The following is a 25058-nucleotide window of genomic DNA, read 5'->3' on the forward strand; positions in this document are numbered from 1 at the left end:
CCAGCTGGGAATAAAGTGAATACAGAACTGGATGGCTGGTGCCTCAATGACAGGAATGATGATTTGTAGACACCAGCTGCTTCTCAGTAGTTTTCTTGAAACTCTAAAAAGAAGTACAGCAGTTTTGAGTGTTTCCAAATTACGTACTCACCTGTTGTTGTTTAGTTACTAAGCTGTGTCTGCCTCTTTTGTGACTCCATGGACTGTAGCCCACCAGGCTCCTCTGTCCATGGGATTTCCTAGGCAAGAATACTGAAGTGCGTTGCCACGCCCTCCTCCATAGGATCTTCTGACCCAGGAATCAAACTTACTTCTGCGTCTCCTGCATTGGCAGGTGGATTCCCTACCACTGTGCCACCTGGGAAGCCCATACTCACTTGGGGATCACCTTAAAAGTCACAGTCCAAGGTCCCACCTGTGAAATAGAACATCCTAAGGATGCGGTTTTGAAGTTTGAATTTAAAAAAAAAAAAAAACCTTTTGAGATGATTCAGATGCAGACCGCCTAAGCATGTCTATTTAGGAACCAGTGAATTATTAATAGAACCATTCTCTTTCCTTAAGCTGGTTTTGATCATTAAGGTGTGGTATGGATACTTTCATTTGAGGTCTCTTTCAGGGCCTCACATCTGTGGTAGGGAGCATGCAGCTAGATCCCTCCCTGAGCCCCATCTCAGGCTTGGCAGGGAATCTAGGGGTCAGGGGACTGCCTGTTCACGACTTGTGTGTGACCAGGAGAGGAAAATTAAGATAGGCTCCAATGCAGATGTTGAGTCCCTTGCCTAGTTTTAGCCTGAAAAACAGGCAGGCTTATGTTTGAGTGTGTCTCAGCAGGCCCCTTTGGGAAAGAACAGAGCAGAGGGGAGAGCCAGTAGCTGCGGTGAGCACTCCCTGGAGGAAAGTTCTTGGCTTTCTGGAGGGGAGGAAGCCCTAATATCTCTTCTGGATACAAACGGCATGTTTTAAACATGGGGTTTCATTCAGTGAAATATCGTAATCTTAATTTATAATTGGTTATTCAAGCTTATTATGAGGGTACCCTGAGTATGAGTTCTTTGATGCCTGTGCCAAGTTTTAATGCTTTATTGTTAGGATACGTATTGTTTTTAAGGAAAGAAGTCCAGGTTGTTGACCTTACCCATTTCCCTTCATAAGCTCTGCTCTAGTGTCCCTTCTGGCACTAAGTACTTGTGTGACCTTGGGATGTTAACTTTGCTGCTTTAGAACTCGTTTTTCATTGGAGAAAAAAATACAAGAAGATTCAGGTTCTCATCTAAAAGGTGGATCAGTTCAGCATTGTATTAGTTGACTGGAGCTGCTGTAACAAAATACCACAGACTGGGTGGCTTCAACCACAGACATTTGTTTGCTCACAGTTCTGGAGGCTGGAAGTCCAAGATGTCAGCAGATTTGGTTTCTCCTGAGACCTTCTCATGTGTCCTCACATGTGCTTTCTTCTGAGTCTCTGTGTGTCCAATTTCCTGTTCTCCTAAGGAACTGGTCTGATGGGATTAGAACCCACCCTAATCACTACTTTAAAGGCCCTGTTTTCAAATACAGTCACATTGGAGATACTGGGGGTTAGAGCTTCAAACTGTCAATTTGAGGGGCACACAGTTCAGCCCATAACACGTATCCACATTACCTTTGGGTGTTAGAAGCCCACTGTGAAGCAATGGCCTGAGGGCAGGGGGTGCAGGGCACCCATGGGCAGCTATAGCAGAAGCAGAACAGACAGTAAGCTCCCTCAAGATATCTGATCCTTTCTCTGCTTTCCCAGAAACAAGCTCTGAGATTTTCTACGTGTCTTAGTACAGTCAGAGTTAACGGATGCTAGTGATGAACGAGACCTTTGACTAATGCCCCTTCTTTAATAATAGAGGAGGCTGAGGTCCAGGGAAGGATTGTGCTATGTTTATAATTGGTTCTCTTGATTTATAACCCAGTTCTATCTACTCAAAGCCAAATCACAGCATCTAAGCATCTCTGACATCACTGTTGCCTCACTCCAACACCTCTGAGATACCCCGACTTAGGCGTGGTAGGACATTTTTTCAAGCTCCAAGAAGGAGAAGATATAATGGTGCTTCACAGGCAGTGTGCTAAGAACATTCCCCAAATAGTGACATCCTGTAATCAAAAGCTTTTTGTCCAAGGGAGGGCTTTTCTTAACACTTTGTTCTTGGTCTTCCAAAGAAGCGCGGGTTTCTCACCATGAGTTGTAGGATCAAGGCTAGTAAACCCTCAGACTGACAAAAGTTTTGTTATATTTAAACAGGTGGAAAAGAGAGAGAAACAGTAGTGAGCCATTTACTTTTTAGGTTTAATTTCAGAGTTAGAATTGGAAACGATCTTTGATACCAAATTGAACAGTTTTAGACCCAACAGATTGTTAAAATGTTCTAAACAATGACATCAAATTGTCATCATTTCTTTTTGAAATCTGTAAGTGAATTGTGGATCAAAGAAGGGACCTGGCCCTTTCTCTGGATTAAGTGGAATAAAATTTGCAAATATTGCTACATGCTTTTATGAAACTTTTTAAAGATAACAGAGGCAAATTGAGTAAGAATAATCCTCTCAAGTATCCCCTACCTGAAAACAGTTATCTACGTAACAGTTGCAGAAAACAGTTGCCTACATGATTCAGAAATTTCAGGCTATGCTGTGAAATTCTGTGAGCAGCACATAGTGGTCCCAGTTTGTCTTGCTGCTGCTGCTAAGTCGCTTCAGTCGTGTCCGACTCTGTGTGACCCCATAGGTGGCAGCCCACCAGGCTCCCCCGTCCCTGGGATTCTCCAGGCAAGAACACTGGAGTGGGTTGCCGTTTCCTTCTCCAATGCGTGAAAGTGAAGTCGCTTAGTCGTGTCCAACTCTTTGCGACCCCATGGACTGCAGCCTACCAGGCTCCTCTGTCCATGGGGTTTTCCAGGCAAGAGTACTGGAGTGAGGTGCCATCGCCTTCTCTGCCCAGTTTGTCTTAGTCTCATGCTAAAATAATAAACATTTCCTTGTTGAACCCATTGAAAGAGGAAGTCTGCCCCAATTTTTCCTAGAGTCTGAAACAGGGCCATCTGAGTTTAAGCATTGATTATATGTTATTTATAGAGTGAATTATCCCAATGCAAAAATAGAGATATCTTTAAATATTATATAGGAGTGATTTGCTGCTTTTATTTTATCTCTGCTATTCATGAGACAGAATATTTGTACCACTGACCAACTCCTTATTTTTGGAGAGTTTTAAAATAATGTATTCATTCAACAAATAATCAGTTGAGTGAGGCTTCCTGCACTGGGAGTATAGAAGTGAATGACAGCAACATGTATATGTTTCTACTCTCAGAGAGTTTAGTGAGAAAACTGGACCTTCATGAAATAGTTTCATTTTTGAAAATACAGTTGCAAGCTGGGATACATTCTCTACAAGGAATATGAATCAAGGAGATGTGGGAGCAGGTAATGAAGGAGCCTGCCCCAGGCTGGAAGGTTTCTCCCAGAGAACTTGATTCTGAGTTGAAAACAAGGGAAATGATTAAATTGAAAGGTCCAAGAAGTGTTAACGTAAGAGAAGGATCTGACAGAGAAGTCAGAGGTTGTGTAAGAGGTCAAGTCAAGGAGAATCAGTGGGTGGGGAAAGAGAGAATTTGGATTTTTGTCTGTCTTGCTTCCCTTTTTAGTGTAACTTTGGGAAAGATCAGTTCTTTGGGCTTGATGTTCTTACTTGCATAATGACTGAATTTCAATCAGAGAATCTGAGGGCCCACAGAGTTCCTAAGCTAAATTCTTTCACTCATACAAACTGACCAAGCACTTGCTGTATACCGACTCCATGTTGATTATGAAAATCCTTGCCCTGAGTTGTCTTACTCTGTAAGCTTGGGGAAGAGGAGAAACAATTTCCGTGTTCTATGTTGGTATCCCATCTGTCAGAAAATTACCTTTACACAGCAGGGTTCTAGTGACTTAATTATTGTTTATGAGATATTTAGAAGTTCAGGTCAAGGATGAAATTCTGTTGCAGAACTGAAAACACATGAGTAAGATGAAGTGGAAAGTGTTGTTTTTTGGTTCTTACAGAAAAAGATTTGAATGACCTGAGTCAGCTGCCATAGTTGGGTCAGATGGTCAGAAAATGATGTTATGCACCAGAGAGAGACAAGAAGAAGCTTTTGAGAAGCTGCTCTAAAATTATTTTCTGTTTATTCTCATAAGTATTTGGCTTGAACAGAAATCGACTTTCCTCGCCAAGATGTGTTTAGCGTTCCTATATTTTAAAAGCTGGCCAAGGGATTGGCATGAGAGGAGACAACCCACGTAACTTGGCGAAGAGTTTTTGGAAGCTGGTTGGTGGTTGTTTAGTCTTAACATGATTAGAAACAGAACAAAACAAAAACAAATAGTATTGATTTTAAAATCTGTTTCTTGCCTTCTTCCAAAAAGATTTGAAAATCTTAAGAAAATGCACTTGACTATAACATGACCATTAAAATATACAACAAAGCCAAAACCTCACAAGCTTTGTACAGCAGCAACTATCAAAAATATTAATTATTGTTAATATTGTTTTCATTCGGGGGCATGAATTTTAGGTGAAAGATTCCTGGTAGTCTAAGCAAAAAAGGAAAACATGGTTGCTTAGTAATTTTGCTGAGTAATTGAAAAAAAAAAAAAAGGAAAAAAAGGAAACAGGTCACAAACTACTATGTATAAACTAAGCTACAAGGATATATTGTACAGTGCAGGGAATGTAGATAATATTTTATAATAAGTACAAGTAGAATATAGGGCTTCCCCCGTGGCTCAGCAGTGAAGAATCCGCTTGCAGTGCAGGAGCCACTGGTTCTCTCCCTGCATCAGGAAGATCCCTGGAGGAGGAAATGGCAACCCACTCCAGTATTCTTGCTTGGAGAATCCTATGGACCTAGGAGGATCGCGAAGAGTTGTAAACAACTGAAGCAGCTTAGCACTGTATGCACATAAATGGAGTATAACCTATAAAAATTGTGAATCACTGTTATACATCTGAAACTTACATAATATTATACATCAACTATACCTCAGTTAAAAAAAAAAAAAAAGAAACCAGTCAGCCTGTCAGGAGATACATTCTTTAATATATTTCCTCTAATATGCAAATTTTTACACTATAAGCATTGAATAGTATACATTTCCATGACTTCAGTAAGTTTTCCAACAATGGCAAATTCCTTGGTAAGATAGCTTTTTTTTTGATCTTCAATAAACCCTTATGCTAAGTTGAAGGCATTTTTTTTTTTTTGCGAGGGGACGTAGCTAAGGCATTCCAGACTTGTACTTTACTAGTAAGTGGATGGATATTATCTCGTTTTGATCAGTGTTTTAAATCTTGTGTGTTCATAAGAACTGCCTGGGGCCCTTGCTAAAATGTAGATTCCAATGCCCACCCCAGATTTATTGAATCAAAGTCTCTAGCAAAGGGCCTGGGTGTATATTTAACAAATGCAATAAGTTGTTTCTTATGCTCCAGCAAGTTTAGGGAGCACTGCCATAGATGGTTTTCCTTGACTGTTTTTCCCTCTCAGTTGGGCTTTGTAGAGTCATTTTGAGCATAAATTGTGATAGGAGCCTGAGGCAAGAGCATTAAAAATGAACTGATGAAGCCCAGCAGAGCCCATTTAATTTCGCTGGTCTGGAATCGTAGTGTCAGTTCCCTTTCTCAAGCAAGGGTGCTTCAGAATGCTGCCCGTCAGTTCCCTCTGCATCTGTTGTACTGTTGATTCTCCTACCATCTCCACGCGGTGAGCAGAACAAACATCATTCTGTATTCCATTGACTTTAAGATGCACATCTTCCCACAATTTTAGTCTTTAAAGTTTGTAGGCATCTGAGAACCAGTGATGTATGAATTTTATGATACCCTTTTCTTAGTGATTTATAATAGTAATGGTGCATCTGTATATTCAGAGGGGTTGGAGATTGGATGAACTGTTTGTTCCTTTCATAGATGAGGCCTTGGAGGCATGAAGAAGGTGAAGAGGTGATGGAAAGCCACTCCTAGTTGGGGGAGCCTAGTCTCAGACCCAGCCCTCTCCAGCCCTCTGTCCTCATTCTAGTTATTTGTTACTGAATAATCAGTACCCCAAAACTCAGTGGGTTCATATCATATGTATGCTCAGTCGTGTCTGACTCTTTGTGACCCCATGGACTGTAGCCTGTCATGCTCCTCTGGCCATGGGATTGTCCAGGCAAGAATACTGGATTGAGTTGCCATTTCCTTCTCCAGGGGATCTTCCCCACCCAGGGATTGAACCCTTGTTTCCCGCATTGGCAGGCAGATTCTTTACCATTGCACCACCTGGGAAGCCCTCAGTGGGTTAAAAGAGCATTAAACATTGATTTGCTCATAAAGTTTCTTGATATCAGGTGTTTGGGAGTGGCTTAACTGGGTGGTTCTGGCTTGCGGTCTTTCATGAAGTAGCGTGTAAGGTGTTGACTGGATCGGTAGTCACCTGAAACCTTGGCTGGGCTTGGAGGTTACACCTGTGAGCTGACTTGTTCACATGACTGGCAGATGGTGCTGGGAGGCCCCAATGTATCTCCATGTCGGCCTCTCCTCAAGCTCTTGAAAGAGTCCCCAGTATAGTGGTGCCCCCCACCCCCATCACAAGCAAGTGTGGACCAAGCCAGGAAAGTGCTGTAGTGCCTATTATGACCTTGCCCTATAAGCCTCATGCTGTCACTTCTACACATTCGATTTGCTGTAGACTGACCCTGATTCAGTGTGGGCAGGAACTACACAGGGTGTGAATATCAGAAGGGGAAGATCATCGGAGTTGGCTGTTTCATTCACACCACACTGCCTTTCCAACATAATTTTGTCCCAATTCGCTTGACTATCCTATATACTATGGTCAGATTCTTAAAATGGAATGAAAACTCTGGGATTTATATCCCATTCTAGCACTTCTGAAATTTTAATGTGCCTGCACACTCCTGGGGTCCCCTGACTCAGTAGGCCTAGTGTCCAGCCAGAGAGTGCCTTCTAACGAGCTCCCATGATGCCTTAGGCTCCTGGTTCATGAAGGACTTTCTTAGTAGGAAAGTGAACTGAGCCCCTGCAGGCTTCCTACAGGGCTGCTCAGCAACCACAGCTCCTCTCTCTCAAAGGGACTTGCCTCTCCTCTAATTTTGGCTGAGAGACTAATGGTTTTGGGGAAGGGACGATGGAAACCCAGCTCTTTACTATGTTGGTTAAAGGAAAGAGAGGCATGAGGCTGTTAAGAGCCCAGGCATCATTAGGCAGGCAGCTTGCTGGGCGCTCAAAACATCCAGACAATTAGTTTGCAGGGCATGGGGGGGTGGGATGGAACACAAACAGTGCTTAAAATGAAACGTGTCAATGCATTATTCAGAGCTCAGATGTCCATCAGTGGATTCCCCATCCGCCCTGCTTGCCTCTCTTCTCTCCCTCTTTAAAACACACACATTAGCATTCAGAAAAACTCTAGACCCTACAGTATATTTCCCTGAATAAAATGAAAATTAGAGTTGAAGCAGTCCCATCAGTGCTGCCACACTTTAAGCTGCTTGGCTGAGATCTAGAAAGCTCTGCCTCTTTGCCCACGGCAAGACTTTTGTCCTGTGTCTTCCTACACATCAGTTAAGAGGAATGTGTTAGACTGTAAGCTCAACAAGAGAGGACCTGTGTTTCCTTTGTTCGTTTCTCACTATGTGTGTATGTGGCTCTCTGTGTATATGTTTAACACACATGTATATACTGTATAAATAAGGAGAGGTATGAATGCAGCAACCTAATATGTGGAGAGGGAACTCTGTGACCCTTTTAAATCTTATCCGGAAAACATGGTGAGGTCTCTGCAGTGAAAAACAGAACACTCCTTTTTCACATTTCTAATTGTTGTTGGGAACCTTTGGAAGGAGGTCCAGTTTATCACCTCCCATTTCTTTATCAGCCATGCCAGTTTATAACTTTCGAAGGTAAACATTGCTATTTACTGGACACTTACTGTGTGTTGAGCACATATCATAACATCACTTAATCTTCCAACAACCTTCATGGAAGGTAATGATCACCAGAGGAAGTCAAGCCTGTGGGAGGTGAAAGCCTTTACCTTACACAGCCCGCAGGTGTGTTTTGCAGTTTTGCAAGCCTTTCTAGACTGATTTTTGCAGTTTTGTTTCCAGTTTTGCAGGCCTTTCTAGACTGATTTCAGCCTAAAGCAAGTGTTCAGTGTTCACTGTCACAGAACAAGATGTCTAGAGAAGGGAGAAGAGAATGACAGCACTGCCAAAGCTGGAAAGGGCTCCCAGCATCGAGTCCATGCACTTAACTTCGCATCTGTCCTTGGTGCTGTGAAGGCAACCGAGATTCATTTCATGGGACCTCTGCTCCAAAAGACTCAATGCATTCATGGGACATTGACAGGCATCACAGTCATTATCTGAGGCTACCCATTAAATAGCAACCAGTCCATATATGGCTGGTGCAAATGCAGAATGGCACAGCCACTGGGAAAACAGTGAGACACAGTATTAGAAAGTTAAACACACACGCCCCACACTTAACAAATGGCTCAGCTATCATACTCCCATTAAGCAGGTATTTATCTAAGAGAAATGGAATTTATTTTCACACAAAGGCCTACAGTTTTATTCACAGTAGCAAAAAAGTAGACACACCCAAACTGAGCATCAAACTGGTGAGTAGATGGACAAAGTGTATCACATCCATACAGGGAAATACTGCTCAACAATAAGAAGTCAGCTATTGATTTGATGAGTTCAACAGCATGAATGAATATTCCATGCTATTAATAAGTGAAAGAACCTAGCCATAGAAGGCTCCATACTTTTTCACCTGTGTGCTTTTCAGAAAATGATAAAACTATAGGGATAGAAAGCAGATCAGAGATTGCCTGGGGCTTGGGAAGGGGACTGACTGCAAAAGGACAAGAGGACATTTTGGGGGATGATGGAAATCTTTCTGTGTCTTAATTGTGGCTCTAGTTATAAAACTGTACTTCTGTCAGGCTCATCAAACTGTATCTTTCAAAGGGGTGGATTTGATTGTATATAAGTCTTACCTCAGTAGATAGGACTTTAAAAAATACATCAGCTGGTCCGAAGTCCCCATTTTCCAGATGGGGAAGCAGGCCCCAGATGAGGGAGTGAATTGCTATAGTGGTTGTGAGTTGGCAATACAGGTTTCTCAGCCCCAGTCCTCAGGCAAAAATATGCTGGAACCCTGGCCTCCTGTCTCAGTCCAGGGTGCATTCCAGGGAGAACTAAATGTTGATCCTCAACTCTGAAGACAACTCCATGGGTGGCTTTTTAAAACTCACACTCTATTGTGCTGCTCAGCAGACTGTTGACCTGCAGTTTGGCTGGAGGACTCCTCATTAGAGAGTGAATTAGCATTCGGCCAAAACCAAAGCACAGAAAGCTCCAATGACGAACTTCTATGTACATATTCCATTGACTGTTGGGAAGAAAAGCCTCAGTGTAGGACCATTAATTTATTTGGAAGGGTGCCTGGCAGGACTTTGTCGTCCAGTCTAGAAAGAACAAATCATCCCAGAGATTCACACCAACATCTTGTTGTAGAAAGCTGGTGAGATTTGGAGTGAGCCAGTCCTGGTTTGAGTACCCAAATCTCTTCCTAACTTCATGCCCTTGAGTTACTACTTCTCTGTCTACAAAACAGTGATCCTAGTACCTACCTCTCAGGGTTTCTGCACAGTGTAGGTAGGAGATTGGGAACTAAAGTACCTTGCCCAGCTGTGATAGGCTTCAGTGTGGCAGCCGTGGGTTTGTGTGTGACACACATTAACAGTCATGACACCCGTTGTGGAAATGATCAAACCCGGGGTATTGCTGTGTCAGCCATTGTACCGCCTGGCCAGAACCACTGGGCTATGTGTAGACTTCAGTAAACCTTGTGGACCTGAATCCAGCCCTATTTATAAAATAATTGATTGCAGCATTTGGAAGGGAGTGGAATTTTGCTTCTTAATTTGAGAGAAAGCCGCCTTACTTGAACTTTTTTGCTTTTTAAGAAGGGACGCGAAACGACTGGAAACAATGGGCCCTGAATCAGCGCCAAACTCCCAGTTGGAGGGAAGATATTTTTTCCCAGTCTTATCATCACTTATCATCACTATTATCCAGGAAAAAAAGAAAATACACCAACAACAGAAAAGACCCTGAACTGTTTAGGGCCCAGTGAGACTCTCCTTCCTGGGCTTCCCAGGTAGCACAGTGGTAAAGAATCTGCCTGTCAATGCAGGAAATGCAAAAGATGTGGGTTCAACCCCTGAGTCAGAAAGATCCCCCGGAGTAGGAAATGGCACCCCACTCCAGGATTCTTGCCCGGGAAATCCCATGGACACAGGGACCCGGCAGTCTACAGTCCATGGGGTCACAAAGAGTCAGACACATCCGAGTGAGCAGATTCTCCTTTCTACCCCTCAGCAGGGCGGATCTTTGGGGATGTTCCCAAATCCTTTTGCCTTCTGAGATTTGAGATTCTGGTTTAACACTAACAGAAATAAGGTCAACGAGGCTTAGGGTTGATTTTATTAAACTTTACTTGTTTTTCCTCTTTTGCAGTTGTAATAATATACCAAGTGTTTCTCATCTTCACTTAAACATCTCATTCTGTCACACAGCCAGATTTACGAAACACCGACTGGTTTTAATAGCCCAAGACAGCTAGCAAAACACCAACTGGCAAGCTTACCAATAGTGTTGGTTTCTATACTAGTAGTCAAGTGGTAGTCAAAGTCACTCAGTCGTGTCCGACTCTTGCTACCCTAGGTATGTTTAAGTCCCTTCCATTATATACTTCATGTTGTGTGGACTGAATTTTCCTTTGATAACCATTGTCTTCCAGTATGAAGTGGTCGATTACAGATTCTAGTACATTCTGTCAAGCACCATAAGACAATGGTTTAGGTGCCAGAGATTTCTCTGCGGCTTAGGGCAGAATTATCCTCTTAGGTAGTTAGGAGCCTGAGGACTAGAAAAACTGATGTCAAGGCTAGTGGTCGAAGTGGAACAGTCTCCTAACACCAGCTGAGAGCTGTTTCCACTAGCCCACACCATGCTCCCTTTGTGTAGATTATTTAATAAATTCATTTCACAACCCGTAAAGCACAGTAGGAAACAATGCAATTACTGAACCATAGGAGCACAGCTGCCAGCATCTTGTTGATTCAGAATTGTCCAAACACTTCCATGTGGGGGCGGGAACCAGCAATTTGCTGGTTCAACAGTTGACATTGATAAATTGGAGTTTCATTTCCTCAGCCTTCTGTTGGAGGTGCTAATGAGCATTGAAAAGCTGGAGAAACACAGGCACTAGAGGAAGGGAGAATCTTGCCTGATCTACATACTAAGTAATTGAGCCTGAATGAGGGAGACTTGACACTGCCAGGTAATAAATGGACACTTTTGAATGCACTGATGAGAAGCCAAATAAAATTAGTGCTGTGAACATTTTGATTATTTAAATTCTGCTTGCAGATTGTGTGGGCTGGTATCTTGGTTTATTAGATTGTTTGCTTCTCCTAATATTTTTTCACATGTTTTCTGAAATATTCACTTGTATTTCATGCAGTATTATGCCAGGATTACTTGGCTTCTGGAAAATGAGGGGGTTGGGCCAGATGATCTCTGAGGTCTCTTCTACGCTCTGTGTTTTTACTTGCCTGGCAAGAGAATTTGTCTAAAATGAATTGCATTCCCCCCACACACATTCATCCAAGCCTCTGTTCCCCCCATTCATTGTTTCCATTCATTCAATAGGCAGTTGGATGTTCGCTCTGGCCAGTTACTGTGCTGGGCACTAGAAATAAAGAAGGGAATGGGCCAGAACACCACCAGCCCCCTACCCTTAGGAGCTGACATTCTAATTGGGAGCTGGATAAGTAAGCAGAGTGTATTCAGGGATAAGCTTGGGGCAGCACATGGTAGTAACTAGAGGGAATCAAGGAAGGCTGCTCAGAGGATGTAATATTTTAAGTTGCTCCTTGAAACAAGGTGAAGATTGGGAGGAAGAATGTTTGGATGGACTTTCCTCTGTGTACCTCCCAGGGCTTTCTGCTCTGAAAGTTATTAGGCTATCTGCGAGATGTCCTTCTAGTAGAAATATCTTTGTTATGCTTTAACATAGGAGTCAGTGATTACTTCCGTGACTGTTACACTTTCTCAACCTTTTAAATTCTGGTTTCCCAGGTGATTTAGTGATTAAGAACCTACCAATGCAGGAGACCCAGGTTTGGTACCTGGGTCAGGAAGATCCCCTGGAGGAGGGCATGGCCACCCACTCCACTATTCTTACTGGCATAATCCTATGGACAGAGGAGCCTGGCAGGCTATATAGTCCATGAGGTTGCAGAGAGTCAGATGCAACTGAGCATCTTTTAATGTTACTTTCCTTTAAAAGCAGAAATGGATTTTAATAAAATGGGTTGGCAAAAGTATTGAACTTTTGAAATTAACCTTTTATGTACAGATATGTGAATCTTGAAGTCCAAACCAGCCATGGGTAACCTTTTTCTGTCCCTTCAACTCTCAGCCAGAAGAGTACTCTTTATCTTGGAGAGATGCATTTTGTTAAGCTGTGATTATACCCACTTAGGAATCCTCCAGCTACAAGTCATTTTAGAGATTATCAGACATTTATTATCAGACTCAATGTTTTTAAAGCAGATTGGATTCATTTTTGTATGGCATTAATTAAAATTAAACCTTTTCTAAACAATTTCTTTGCAGGTAATCTTGATTTTTTTTTTTTTAAATTGAATGTGTCTGGTTACATCTGCCTATAAGTAGAGAACTCAGGATATTCAGTGTGAAAGTAATGTTTTAAAAATGCCAGTTTAACTTTTGAATACTAGAGTGGCTTCTAAGTGTATCAAAAGTGACTTTTATCATATTGTAACCTTCTATCATATCTGTTTAGGAGAAACTAGAGAAACTGCATGCTAACTGATTATTGGTATTAGTGCAATGATTAGGCTGTCCTGTAAAGGATTTAGGCTTGTGCATTTATAGCCCTTCTCAGCACTTCTGTGTGGTCGAACTTGACTCTTATACCAGCATGTCAGTGCTGGTCTAAGAAATAGGAGACCTTGATCTGGTTGAAACGCTGACACTCACTAGCTTTGTGGATTTTAACCATAGGCAGCATAGCTTTGGCTTTCTCATCTCTAAGTGTTGTCATCTGGAAAATGAAGTGGTGAGACTAGACGCTCTAAGGACCCTGGAACTTTTGTGATGGATGAATGTGAGTAATGAATGCTTCCTTCTCGTTTGCACACAGGGAAGCAAAACCATGAAAGATAAAATGGTCTGCCAGTGGCTGCAGGGAGTATCACCAGCTCAATGAGAATAGGTCAGGCTCTCTCCTTTTCTGGTCCTCTTCATCCTTTTGGATCTCATGCTCCCTCCTGGTTACTTGATATTGGACTTTACACTTAACAAAACCAGTGATTTACATTTGCTCTTGTGTCTGTTGAATAACTTCTAGGTAGATGTTTAAAAAGCACAGAAGTAATAAAGTTAGTTGGCAAGATCTAGTTTTAATAATGAATTCTATCTCACCATGCCTATAAAAATTGGGGCCTGAAATGAACTAATATTACTTTTTTTATTGCATCTTATTTTGAGGAGAAATGGATAATTAAAGTGAAATAGTAGGAGTCACTCTCCAGGGTTCACAGGCTCTCCTCTTCAACCACATTCAGAAACAACTTCTGTAGGAGTGAAGAATCTAAGCAGATTCCCTCACTCCCCATTTTCCTTTGCGTTGATTCTATTAAGCTTGCTTGTGCTCATGTAATTAGCTTCTATATAACTTGCTGGGAATAATGTCTCTTGGTAGCCTCACATTTAGGAATATGATGAATCTGTTTGTTTGCAATCAGATCACATATTTCCTTGTGAAAAAACAAACAAACAAACAAAAAACAATGCTTTGGTTGACCGGTGCCATTTTAACTCAGTCATCAGCTGAGCCCTAAAACTTGTCTTCCTTGCCTGAGCTGTGGGTAGGAGTTCGTGTAGGAGGAAGGAAGAGGAGCAGTTTTGAAACTGGTGCATCATTTCCTCGACCTGGCCTTGGGAGGTCTCAGGGCCTTTCAGCACAAACCACAGTATATACTCTGATTCAGATCTCCCGTTCCAGCCAGGCAGGTGGTCTCCACTGCCTGGGAATGTCTCACTTCTATTGAACACTTTTATATATTAAGGAAGAAATGGTAATTAGCACCTTAATGTCCAAGAAGCAATTTCCATGTTCTCTTTTTAATTGTGAAAATGAACTTAATGGGTAGAATTTCAGGAAAGAGGAGAGGGAAAAGAGAAAATCCAGGCCTGAATATCTGTCTCTAGTTTCAGTTCTCCCGGGCTGCCCCTAGACTCCCCAGCTTCTTTCATTTCTGTATCCCCTCGTGTTTGAAAACCTTAGTTCCCTTGTCATATCCCTGGAGTTGTGAGAAGGAGCTTAAGAAAAGGGGGAAATGGGATATGGTTAGTTGTTCCCACTGACATGTATGAGATGTTTGTAAGTCAGCTGTCTTCCTCTTTTTACAAAATATTTATTATATATATGAATTTGGTGGCACCACTCAGCATGCAGGGATCCCATGCCCCCTGACAAGGAATGAACCTATGCCCCGTGCCTCAGTGGAAGCACAGAGTTCTAACTGCTGGACTGCCAGAGAATTCCCAGGTCAACTCTCTTCTGAATCAGACACCTGGGTTCAAAGATCAGATCCACAGACCATGTGACCTTGGGCAATTATTTAACCTCACAAGTTTCCATTTCTTCATAACCACTCAGTGGCAGCATAAAAATGAATGATAATACATTAAGAATCCTTGGCTCAGAGTAGATGCTCACTAAATGAGCTCTGTTATTAAAAGGCCAGGAGTGGTTGGATGCAGGCATTAGCAGTATCTTGAAGACAGCAGCATCAAGGAGAGTTTTCACATCAGTGACGGGGACATTGTTATTTGAAGGGGGCATCATGGCACACTCCTCAGTGTGTGTGTGTTTTAAGTAGATTTCTGGGAATGGAGAACAGGTGGCAAGGCTGCAGCACAGGTACCCCAGGGGTGTTACCTGCAGGCGTGCGCGGTTGAGGCCAGCTGAGCTGCCCCACAGAGGAAGAGGATGGGCCTTTGCAGGCAGGAGGGCAGGATGCTGGGGAAGCTTTCAGAGCCCGGTTGAGCAGCCACCAAGGCCTGCGTGCTTTCATCTGCAGTCACTTGCCATCTGTCTGAGGCGAGAATCAATATCAGGGGAAGGTGACAAATCAGTCATTGCCCTGAGACTGGCTGTAAATCCGGCACCCATTCTTTTCTTTCTAACCACTTGAAAGAAACTTCCCCGCACATCCTTTCCCTGAAACTTGGAGCTTCACCACTGGGCTTGGAGTTGTGTTACTGCTTAGTTGCTAAGTCTCTCTGCAACCCCATGGACTGTAGCCCACCAGGCCCCTCTGTCTATGGGATTCTCCAGGCAAGAATACTGGAGGGGGATCTTCTCGACCTAGGGATCAAACCTGAGTCTCCTGCACTGGCAGGTGGACTGTTTACCACTGAGCCACCAGAAAAGCCCTGGACTTGGAGAGGTCCTTGAAAAGATCTGAAACAAACTTCTGTGTTTTAGGCATTGTTGTCTTGGGGGGAATTAAAGATAGATGTGTTCTGTTCCATTCTGCTTCAATCACATCAGTTCTCATCATGTCTTCGCTTTCTTTTTTCCCATCTGCTCCTTAGTATTCATGAGTTTTCGAGAAACAGCCCATCCCAAAGGCTCTGTTTGCCTCTGTGTATGTCCTCAGGGCCTGCGCTGTATACCCAGTGGCACCCATTAGCCTTCCATCCATTGTGTCTATTTGCTACAAACTTACTCTTAAAACCTCTCCTCCTCCTTTCCCTCAGCTCAGACACAATCACTCCTTTTAGTCAGGAAGAACATTAAAGAACAGCCTGTCCGACTGCTCTCTTGGGGGCTGTGAGTTGGCCTCTCTTAGGGAGCACCAGGGCTGGGCCCGGGTGTCCTGCTTGGACTCCCTCAGAATGGGCCCCAGGGCTTCAGATCCCAGCTTCTCCCCAGGGTGCTGACGTGAGCACCCGTGTTCCAGGCTCCTGCCCTACTGCCAGCCCCCAGCCTGCCTGGAACACCTGGAAATGGGGAGCGAGAGTCAAATGAGCGAGCAAAGTTGGCATAAAGTGAAGTCTTTCTGGAGCTTTGCATTGATTCGAGCAGGGAATTTGAGGGACCCCCCCGCCCCCACCCCGCAACAGCGTTCTGTGTAGACTAGATCTTTTGTAAGCAACTGATTTACTTGCCTGCTGAAGGCCAGCCTCAGGCAGAATTGAGAAATAGCCAGCTTGATAGGATGCAATGATTTTCAATGCTTTTTGTTTCTCCCTTTTAAAACTGTAGGACTCTTACTTCCCATAGAAGCATCAGAGGAAGCCCAGTATGTAAAGCACGTAAAAGTGGTTCAAGTGGGGCTGGGAAGCCCAGGGACTGCCCGTCCCTCGCACAGGCGGTGTCTCCTTACGCGCGTCCCCACCCTCCACTCACTATGAGCAGCTGGAGGTGCGCTGTTTGGAAGCCACTGTTGCCATGAAAAGCCCATACGTGGGGCTCAGGCAACTTTGTGTTAGTCACTACAGCACACCATTAAGCCCTGAACCTGACTTTCTGTTTGCGATTTGAGGGCAGAATGTCAGACTGAAAGATTTTGTGTAGAAGTACATGTGTCTGGTTTATAGCAGACCCTCCTAACATTGATCCCCACTTCTCTTTTTATCTCCTTGTCTCTTCCCACTTTCTATGCCTTTGCCCTGAGGTGTCCTCTCCCTATTCAGAAATCTGGGGATCTCTGGCACCAGGCGTCTTCAGACATGCTCGGCTCTCCAGGAAAAGCGTGAATCACTCGTGTTCTAGTGTCAGTGCGGGTCAGCTCTGTGGTCCTCAAGAGTATCTTCATGCCCAGGTTCCAGCAGAAGAGTGCCACCCCACCTCTCTGATTAGCAGGTCGTCCGCAGCTGGCCTGAACCATTGACACCCAAGGGACTTGTACTGAAGGACTTGGTAAAACATTCCTATCCTCCGACCAGCCGACTGAACTTCTGTCCCTGGTTGAGTAATACTCTAGGCATTTACGTAACCATACAGTGTACACAGTCCGTGAAATCCTCATGTTCTCTGAAGTTGCATTCTGAAAACAGCAGGGTTTATAGGGAAAACAAGGTTAGGAGCAGATCACCCCAAACCTATTTTACCTTGTAACCAAGAAGTTAATGAAAGCTCTAGCAATACTAAAAAAGAAAAAAAAACAAAAAACAAAAAAAAAACTCTAGTATACAAGTTTAACCTTTGAAAAAAAGTTGAAGGTAGCTTTATGAAAAGGGTTTTAGAAAAAAGGATAAACGTTGAATTTTGTAGACAAAGATAAAATGTACTAACATCATAGAAAACAATAAAAGAAAAGTATTTCCATGACAGATCACATGTCAATTTGAGTCCAGAAGAATTTGAGCGCCATTAGCTCCGTGGATTGATGCCGTCTGCTGTGTTTGAGCATGTTTTGTTTGGCTGTTCCTTGGTTCTGCAAAATATTAAATGTTCTTGGAAAATTGCATATGAACTAACACTACCTTTATTGTGCTGACACAATTTCACTATTTGCCAGTTGTGTATGAGCTGTTTTATCTCACAGTGAGACATTCTGTATCAGGCTGGACTATTTCTAGATGTCAGTAGGCTAAACACAGGACTCAGGTGGACATGAGTGAGTCCTCAAAAAACTTATGGCCTTGTGTGAAATTTGGGAATGATGACTGTGGTATGAGGCACCACATAAATCTCATAAAACAGAGTAATCAAAAGATTGTACAAAGAAAGAAAGGAAATCATATGTGTGACTGTGAAGGTTAGGAGGCAAAAACTTTTAGATGGAGTTGGTGAAATTTCTGTAGGCAAGGATGTTGTCGTTGTTCAGTTGCTAAGTCGTGTTCGACTCCTTGCGACCCCATGGACTGCAGCACGCCAGGTTTACCTGTCCTTCACTATCTCTTGGAGTTTGCTCAAACTCATGTCCATTGAGTTGGTGATGCCATCCAACTGTCTCATCCTCTGTTGCTCCTTTCTCCTCCTGCCCAGTATTAGGGTCTTTTCCAGTGAGTTGGCTCTTTGCATCAGGTGGCCAAAGTATTGGAGCTTCAGCATCAGTCCTTCCAATGAATATTCAGGGTTGATTTCCATTAAGATTGACTGGTTTGATCGCCTTGCTATCCAAGGTACTCTCAAGAGTCTTCTCCAGCACACAGTTCGAAAGCATCAACTCTTTGGTGCTCAGCCTTCTTTATGGTCCAACTCTCACATGCCTATATGACTACTGGAAAAACCATAGCTTTGACTGTATGGATCCAAAGCAAGGATGCCCTGAAGAGAGAATGAATAAAGGTTTGGGAGTTGGAAAACAAGGACATATTTAGCGGACCAGTAGAGTTTGAGTGGTCCACTTTAGGGCTGGAACCACTGAGCATAAGAGAGAAGTAGGATGGAGGTTGGCCTCAGAATGTGGGGGGCCTTGGCTGCAGGGATGGTTGTCACCCTCTAGGGTTTTGAGCATATGAGTGGTCAGAGCTACCCTGGAAGGAGCTCCTTTTGGTTGCATATGCTGAGAGATGATGGAGAGGAGTGGAGTCCAATTAAGAGGTATTACCATTGTCCTTGTGAGAGACATGAGAGCCTGAGCTCATGGGATGTATGGGGAGAGCATGATACAGCATACATTTTAGAGCCAGAATCTTAAGCATTTGTCAACTGAATGGATGGCATAGGGCTCTGGTGGTCTAATGACAGATGTACTGTTTGCAGTAATGATGGCCAGTGCGGAGCTTGGTTTTGGAATGTTTGAGAGCTCATGCTGAGAGCTAGCAGGGCTGTGGCACCCTTAGGTTCTGGGACTGATCTATACTGAATTGTGGGTGATGCTTATATGTGGCCCTCAGGTTACTGCTGGCTAGATCCGTGCAGACGGAATAAAAGAGCTTGCCCTCAGCTCTGGGAGGGGAGATGCTGTTTCTAGATTGAGACCTACCTACCTGCTCCCAGCCTCAGTCCCTGCTCAAGTTCTCATCTAGGACCATAGCATTTTTACATTCAAAAAGACCTTAGAAATCATCTTATCTCTATACCTTTTGTTGGATGGTAAACTATGACCCAAAAGGTCAAGTGTGTGTCCAGCGTAAGTCAGAGGCAGAACCCAGACTAAAACCTAGGACTCTCACTTTCCAATCTTTTAAAGAAATCTTTAATGGCTGTGTATTAGAGTTCTCCAAGAAACAGAACCAGCAGGATATAAAACCAGATTTATTATTAGGAATTGGCTCCTGTAATTATGGAGGCTGAGAATTCTGTCTGCTGACTGCAAGCTGGAGACCAGGAAAGCTGGAGCTGTAACTCAGTCTGAGTCTGAAGGCCTGGAACTAGGGGAGAGCCAATAGAGTAAATTTCAGCCTGAGGATGGGAGAAGGCAAGACAACATCCTGGCTCAAGAAGTGAGGCAGGTAAAAGGGCTGGCTTCTTCCTTCCTTCACCTTTTTGTTCTATTCAGGTCCTGAACAGATTGGATGCTGCCCATCCACATTGGGGAGGGCCATCTGCTTTACTGAGACTATCAGTTCAAATGCTGATCTCTTCCGGAAATACCTTCAGATCAGATCAGATCAGTCGCTCAGTCGTGTCCGACTCTTTGCAACCCCATGAATCTCAGCACGCTAGGCCTCCCTGTCCATCACCAACTCCCGGAGTTCACTCAGACTCACGTCCATCGAGTCCGTGATGCCATCCAGCCATCTCATCCTCTGTCGTCCCCTTCTCCTCTTGCCCCCAATCCCTCCCAGCATCAGAGTCTTTTCCAATGAGTCAACTCTTCACATGAGGTGGCCAAAGTACTGGAGTTTCAGCTTTAGCATCATTCCTTCCAAAGAAATCCCAGGGCTGATCTCCTTTAGAATGACTGGCTGGATCTCCTTGCAGTCCAAGGGACTCTCAAGAGTCTTCTCCAACACCACAGTTCAAAAGCATCAATTCTTCGGCGCTCAGCCTTCTTCACAGTCCAACTCTCACGTCCATACATGACCACAGGAAAAACCATAGCCCTGACTAGACGAACCTTTGTTGGCAAAGTACTGTCTCTGCTTTTGAATATGCTATCTAGGTTGGTCATAACTTTCCTTCCAAGGAGTAAGCGTCTTTTAATTTCATGGCTGCAGTCACCATCTGCAGTGATTTTGGAGCCCCCAAAAATAAAGTCTGACACTGTTTCCCCATCTATTTCCCATGAAGTGATGGGACCGGATGCCATGATCTTCATTTTCTGAATGTTGAGCTTTAAGCCAACTTTTTCACTCTCCACTTTCACTTTCATTAAGAGGCTTTGTAGTTCCTCTTCACTTTCTGCCATAAGGGTGGTGTCATCTGCATATCTGAGGTTATTGATATTTCTCCTGGCAATCTTGATTCCAGCTTGTGTTTCTTCCAGTCCAGCGTTTCTCATGATGTACTCTGCATGTAAGTTAAATAAACAGGGTGACAATATATAGCCTTGACGTACTCCTTTTCCTATTTGGAACCAGTCTGTTGTTCCATATCCAGTTCTAACTGTTGCTTCCTGACCTGCATACAAATTTCTGAAGAGGCAGATCAGGTGGTCTGGTATTCCCATCTCTTGAAGAATTTTCCACAGTTTATTGTGATCCACACAGTCAAAAGTTTCGGCATAGTCAATAAAGCAGAAATAGATGTTTTTCTGGAACACTCTTGCTTTTTCCATGATCCAGTGGATGTTGGCAATTTGATCTCTGGTTCTTCTGCCTTTTCTAAAACCAGCTTGAACATCAGGAAGTTCACGGTTCACATATTGCTGAAGCCTGGCTTGGAGAATTTTGAGCATTACTTTACTAGCGTGTGAGATGACTGCAATTGTGCGGTAGTTTGAGCATTCTTTGGCATTGCCTTTCTTTGGGATTGGAATGAAAACTGACCTTTTCCAGTCCTGTGGCCACTGCTGAGTTTTCCAAATTTGCTGGCATATTGAGTGCAGCACTTTCACAGCATCATCTTTCAGGATTTGGAATAGCTCAGCTGGAATTCCATCACCTCCACTAGCTTTGTTCATAGTGATGCTTTCTAAGGCCCACTTGACTTCACATTCCAGGATGTCTGGCTCTAGGTGAGTGATCACACCATTGTGATTATCTGGGTCGTGAAGATCTTTTTTGTACAGTTCTTCTGTGTATTCTTGCCATCTCTTCTTAATATCTTCTGCTTCTGTTAGGTCCATACCATTTCTGCCCTTTATCAAGCCCGTGTTTGCATGAAATGTTCCTTTGGTATCTCTGATTTTCTTGAAGAGATCCCTAGTCTTTCCCATTCTGTTGTTTTCCTCTATTTCTTTGCATTGATCGCTGAAGAAGGCTTTCTTATCTCTTCTTGCTATTCTTTGAACTCTGCATTCAGATGTTTATATCTTTCCTTTTCTCCTTTGCTTTTCACTTCTCTTCTTTTCACAGCTATTTGTAAGGCCTCCCCAGACAGCCATTTTGCTTTTTTACTTTTCTTTTCCATGGGGATGGTCTTGATCCTTGTCTCCTGTACAATGTCACGAACCGCATTCCATAGCTCATCAGGCATTCTATCTATCAGATCTAGGTCCTTAAATCTATTTCTCACTTCCACTGTATAATCATAAGGGATTTGATTTAGGTCATACCTGAATGGTCTAGTGGTTTTCCCTTGCAGACCCCCTAATCTGGGCATTCCCTGATGCAGTCAGGTTGGAGTGCCTGCGTGCTAAGTCATGTCCCACTCTTTTGCAACCACAGGGACTGTAGCCTACCAGGTTCCTCTGCCCATGGGATTTTCCAGGCAAGAATACTGGAGTGAGTTGCCATTTCTTCCTCCAGGGGATCTTCCCAGGGATTGAACCCATGCTTCTTATGTCTCCTGTGTTGGCAGGTGGGTTCTTTACCATTAGAGCCACTAACCAGAGAGACATGGTTCCTCTTTCCAGGTAAGCAAACTGGACGTGACCAGTACTGAACCTTCCTCCCCACACAGTGAGTTAAGGGAAGATCAGGACTAGTGCCTCGGTTTCTTAAACTGATTCCATGTTCTTTCTCGCACTTGGATTGTAAATTTTGTGGTTCTGCTAAACCAGGTCTGAAAGTGTGATCTGGGACCAGCAGCATCAGCATCACCTGGGAATGGTTAGAAATGCACCTTCTGGGGTCCGCACCAGCACCACTGACTCAGAAACCATGGTGGCCGAGGCCCAACAGTCTGTTTTAGTGAATTTCTCCAGATAATTTTTCTGCGTGGTCATTAGAGCACCACTGTGGTTATAAGACAGAATCTGTTCAGGATCAAGGATTTCACTACATTTTGTTCATATACCAAATTCACAGAGAACACAAAGACCGTATTAAACGAAACGGACCATAAAAATCAGTGGGTGTGTGCTTGGTTGCTCAGTTGTGTCTGACTCTTTACAACTCTTTGGACTGTAGCACACTAGGCTCCCTCTATCCATGGGATTTTTCAGCCAAGAATACTAGACTGGGTTGCCATTTTCTCCTCCAGGGTATCTTCCCGACCCAGAGATCAAACCCACATTTCCTGTGTCTCCCGCATTGCAGGTGGGTTCTTTACCCACGGAGCCATCAGTACACCTGTCTTTCTCTGTTTCTCTCATTTCCCTCCATCTGTCACTCCTGTCAACCAGGTACATTGCACTAACTTTTCATTAAAAATGCTTTTCTGTCCCTTAAAAGTTGGCAGAGTTGTTACGAGCTTTGATTCATTCAACCCACATTACATGACAAACATGGGGAAACAAAAATAAAAAGAAGAGAGAGAGAGAGATGGTTGAATAAATAGGCAAATACTGGAACATTTCCTAAAAAAAAAAAAAAAAAAATCACATGCCCAAATGGCAAGTTAAAAGTCAGTAATGTTAATTGACCCAGAGAAGTGTGAACAGAATTTAAAAAGAAAATTACAATTTCTCAGCATCTGCAAAGTTCCAGAACCTATATTGGGAGCTTTATGTAACTATTGCAGGCAAGTCTTATAATAACCTTGTGAAAGAGGCGATATTATCTTCATTTTTTTTTTAAAATGAGGAAACAAAAATCTCGAGAAGTTCCACACTTATCCAGACGTCACAAAACTAGGGTTCACATTCAAGTTTTTCTATATCCTAAACTAGTCATCTCTCCATCACATCATCCACCCTATCTCTTAAGATATCTCTCTCTTCCGTATACCCTGTTGATCTTAAAGCTATGGAAATTTATCAGTGGTTGTATGACATTCCACCATTTCAAAAGAGTTGCCGCAAGCAGCATGTGGACACTGGGGAGTCATCAGTAAGGAACACTGTTTCTGAAACCCAGATCCATCTGGGACTCACTCTGGAAGCATATCAGTACAACCAGGAATTAATTTTTAAAATGTATATCCAACCTTCAGGCCTTTCTCCTACCTATCCTTCGGCTTGTAGCCTGGCCAACAACCTTAAAGAAAAATTAGGAAGACGTGCCCTCTAGTGGAAACATGGAGAATGTCCTCTGGTTTTGCTGGATGGTTTCTCCCCAAACCACCTCTTCCCCCTTGTAAAATGGAATTATGGAGCTATTCATCTGAAAGGTGAACGTCTCGTGACAAGACTTGGATCAGTGCACACGTGTCCTTTTTGTAACGACCTTAAAATGAGATTTCTGCATCTCACAGTCACATCACACTTGTGTTTTAATGACCTCTTTAAGGACCTTTCTCAAGCTGGCATCATCTTTTAAAAGAATGCTTGTCATTTAGTCTTTTCCCCACTTCATTGAAACCTGATTTCACTGAATTTTTGGAAGGGACACAGTAGGACTATGGGTGTCTATATTAAATCTCATCGCACCTGAATTCACCTCCTGGTCAGTAAGTTGATAGCTTTGGAAACTGTACACTTCTGTCTAAATGGCGTGATTTTGATTTCATGGACTGAGCTGTCATTGTGCCCATCGCCACAGGTGTGTTGCTCGGCTGCCAGTCAGCCCCACAGTGGATGCTCACGGACCCACATACGGACTCCCGAGTGAGGGTGAGTGCGTACAGAGCACTTTCAGGATTTCCATTGATTATACAATTGGGTTCCTCAAGTTTAAGATTATATAGAAGACAGAAATCAGCCACTGTCTGATGGGTAGAGAGTGATAGAAGGCATTGAAAATAATTGGCAGGAATCTAGCAAAAGTATCCTTTTCATTCAGAGCAAATTGAATAACTTGGAGGGTGGAGATGTAAATAAGTCCCCCAGTTGTGAGGCATGAGAGATGTCCTGACCTCAATTACTGTCCTGTTTCTAAAAGTCCCACCAAAGTTAAATCTTTCCTGATTTGAAGGATGGCTAGTCTTAAGCTCTTCAAGGTTTGAGTGAATCACAGGTCCAGTGAACCCCTTCCTCTAACCTGCCAGCTCTGCCTTTCTTGAGTCCATGTAATTAAACTTTCTGCTTTGAAATTGAGGGAGGGAGCAGACAGTCTCCATTTTTTAAAAGCATTTTTTTAAATTGCTGGTTTAAAACACACACATCTCCTTAGAGAGTATGTTTCAGTCCTTCTGGGGTGGGGCATGGAGACCAGGATTTTCCCATGCAGGGCTAGTGGCTCCGGAATGGTGTGGAGAGGGCCCTGGGCTGAGGGTCAGGACCGAAGGCTCAGCTGGCACCTCTGTCGGCTGCTGTGCTGCGTCACCCTTGCCCAGGGCTTCAGCAACATGCTGTGTCCCATGACAGTCGCGCTGCAGAACCTTGGATAAGTTCTGAGCTCAGTAATCTGTGCTTCATTCTTACTCTTTGTGCGTGGCACACATACAATTTCAACTTCATCCCCTGGAGTCCACGAGTTACCAAGTTGGCGTCTGGTTCAAAGGACATCCTTCAACAGTGTAAAGTTTTTTTTTTAAAGAAAAC

At 43.4% G+C, this 25058-nt stretch overlaps 1 protein-coding gene across 3 annotated transcripts in view; it reads left to right on the plus strand.

Moving 5' to 3' along the window:
- Nucleotides 1–25058, plus strand: part of MB21D2 (Mab-21 domain containing 2) — a 123071-nt gene that overhangs the window by 77502 nt on the left and 20511 nt on the right. The window contains exon 2 of one of the 3 annotated variants that reach the window (XM_070371744.1): nucleotides 24118–24188. The exons of the other annotated variants lie outside the window; for them this stretch is intronic. The gene's annotated coding sequence lies outside the window, so the exon portion shown is untranslated. The remainder of the gene's footprint in view (nucleotides 1–24117; nucleotides 24189–25058) is intronic. 3 annotated transcript variants of the gene reach the window in all.

Source organism: Bos mutus, chromosome 1 (genome assembly GCF_027580195.1).
Source record: "Bos mutus isolate GX-2022 chromosome 1, NWIPB_WYAK_1.1, whole genome shotgun sequence".
Lineage (NCBI taxonomy): Eukaryota > Metazoa > Chordata > Mammalia > Artiodactyla > Bovidae > Bos > Bos mutus.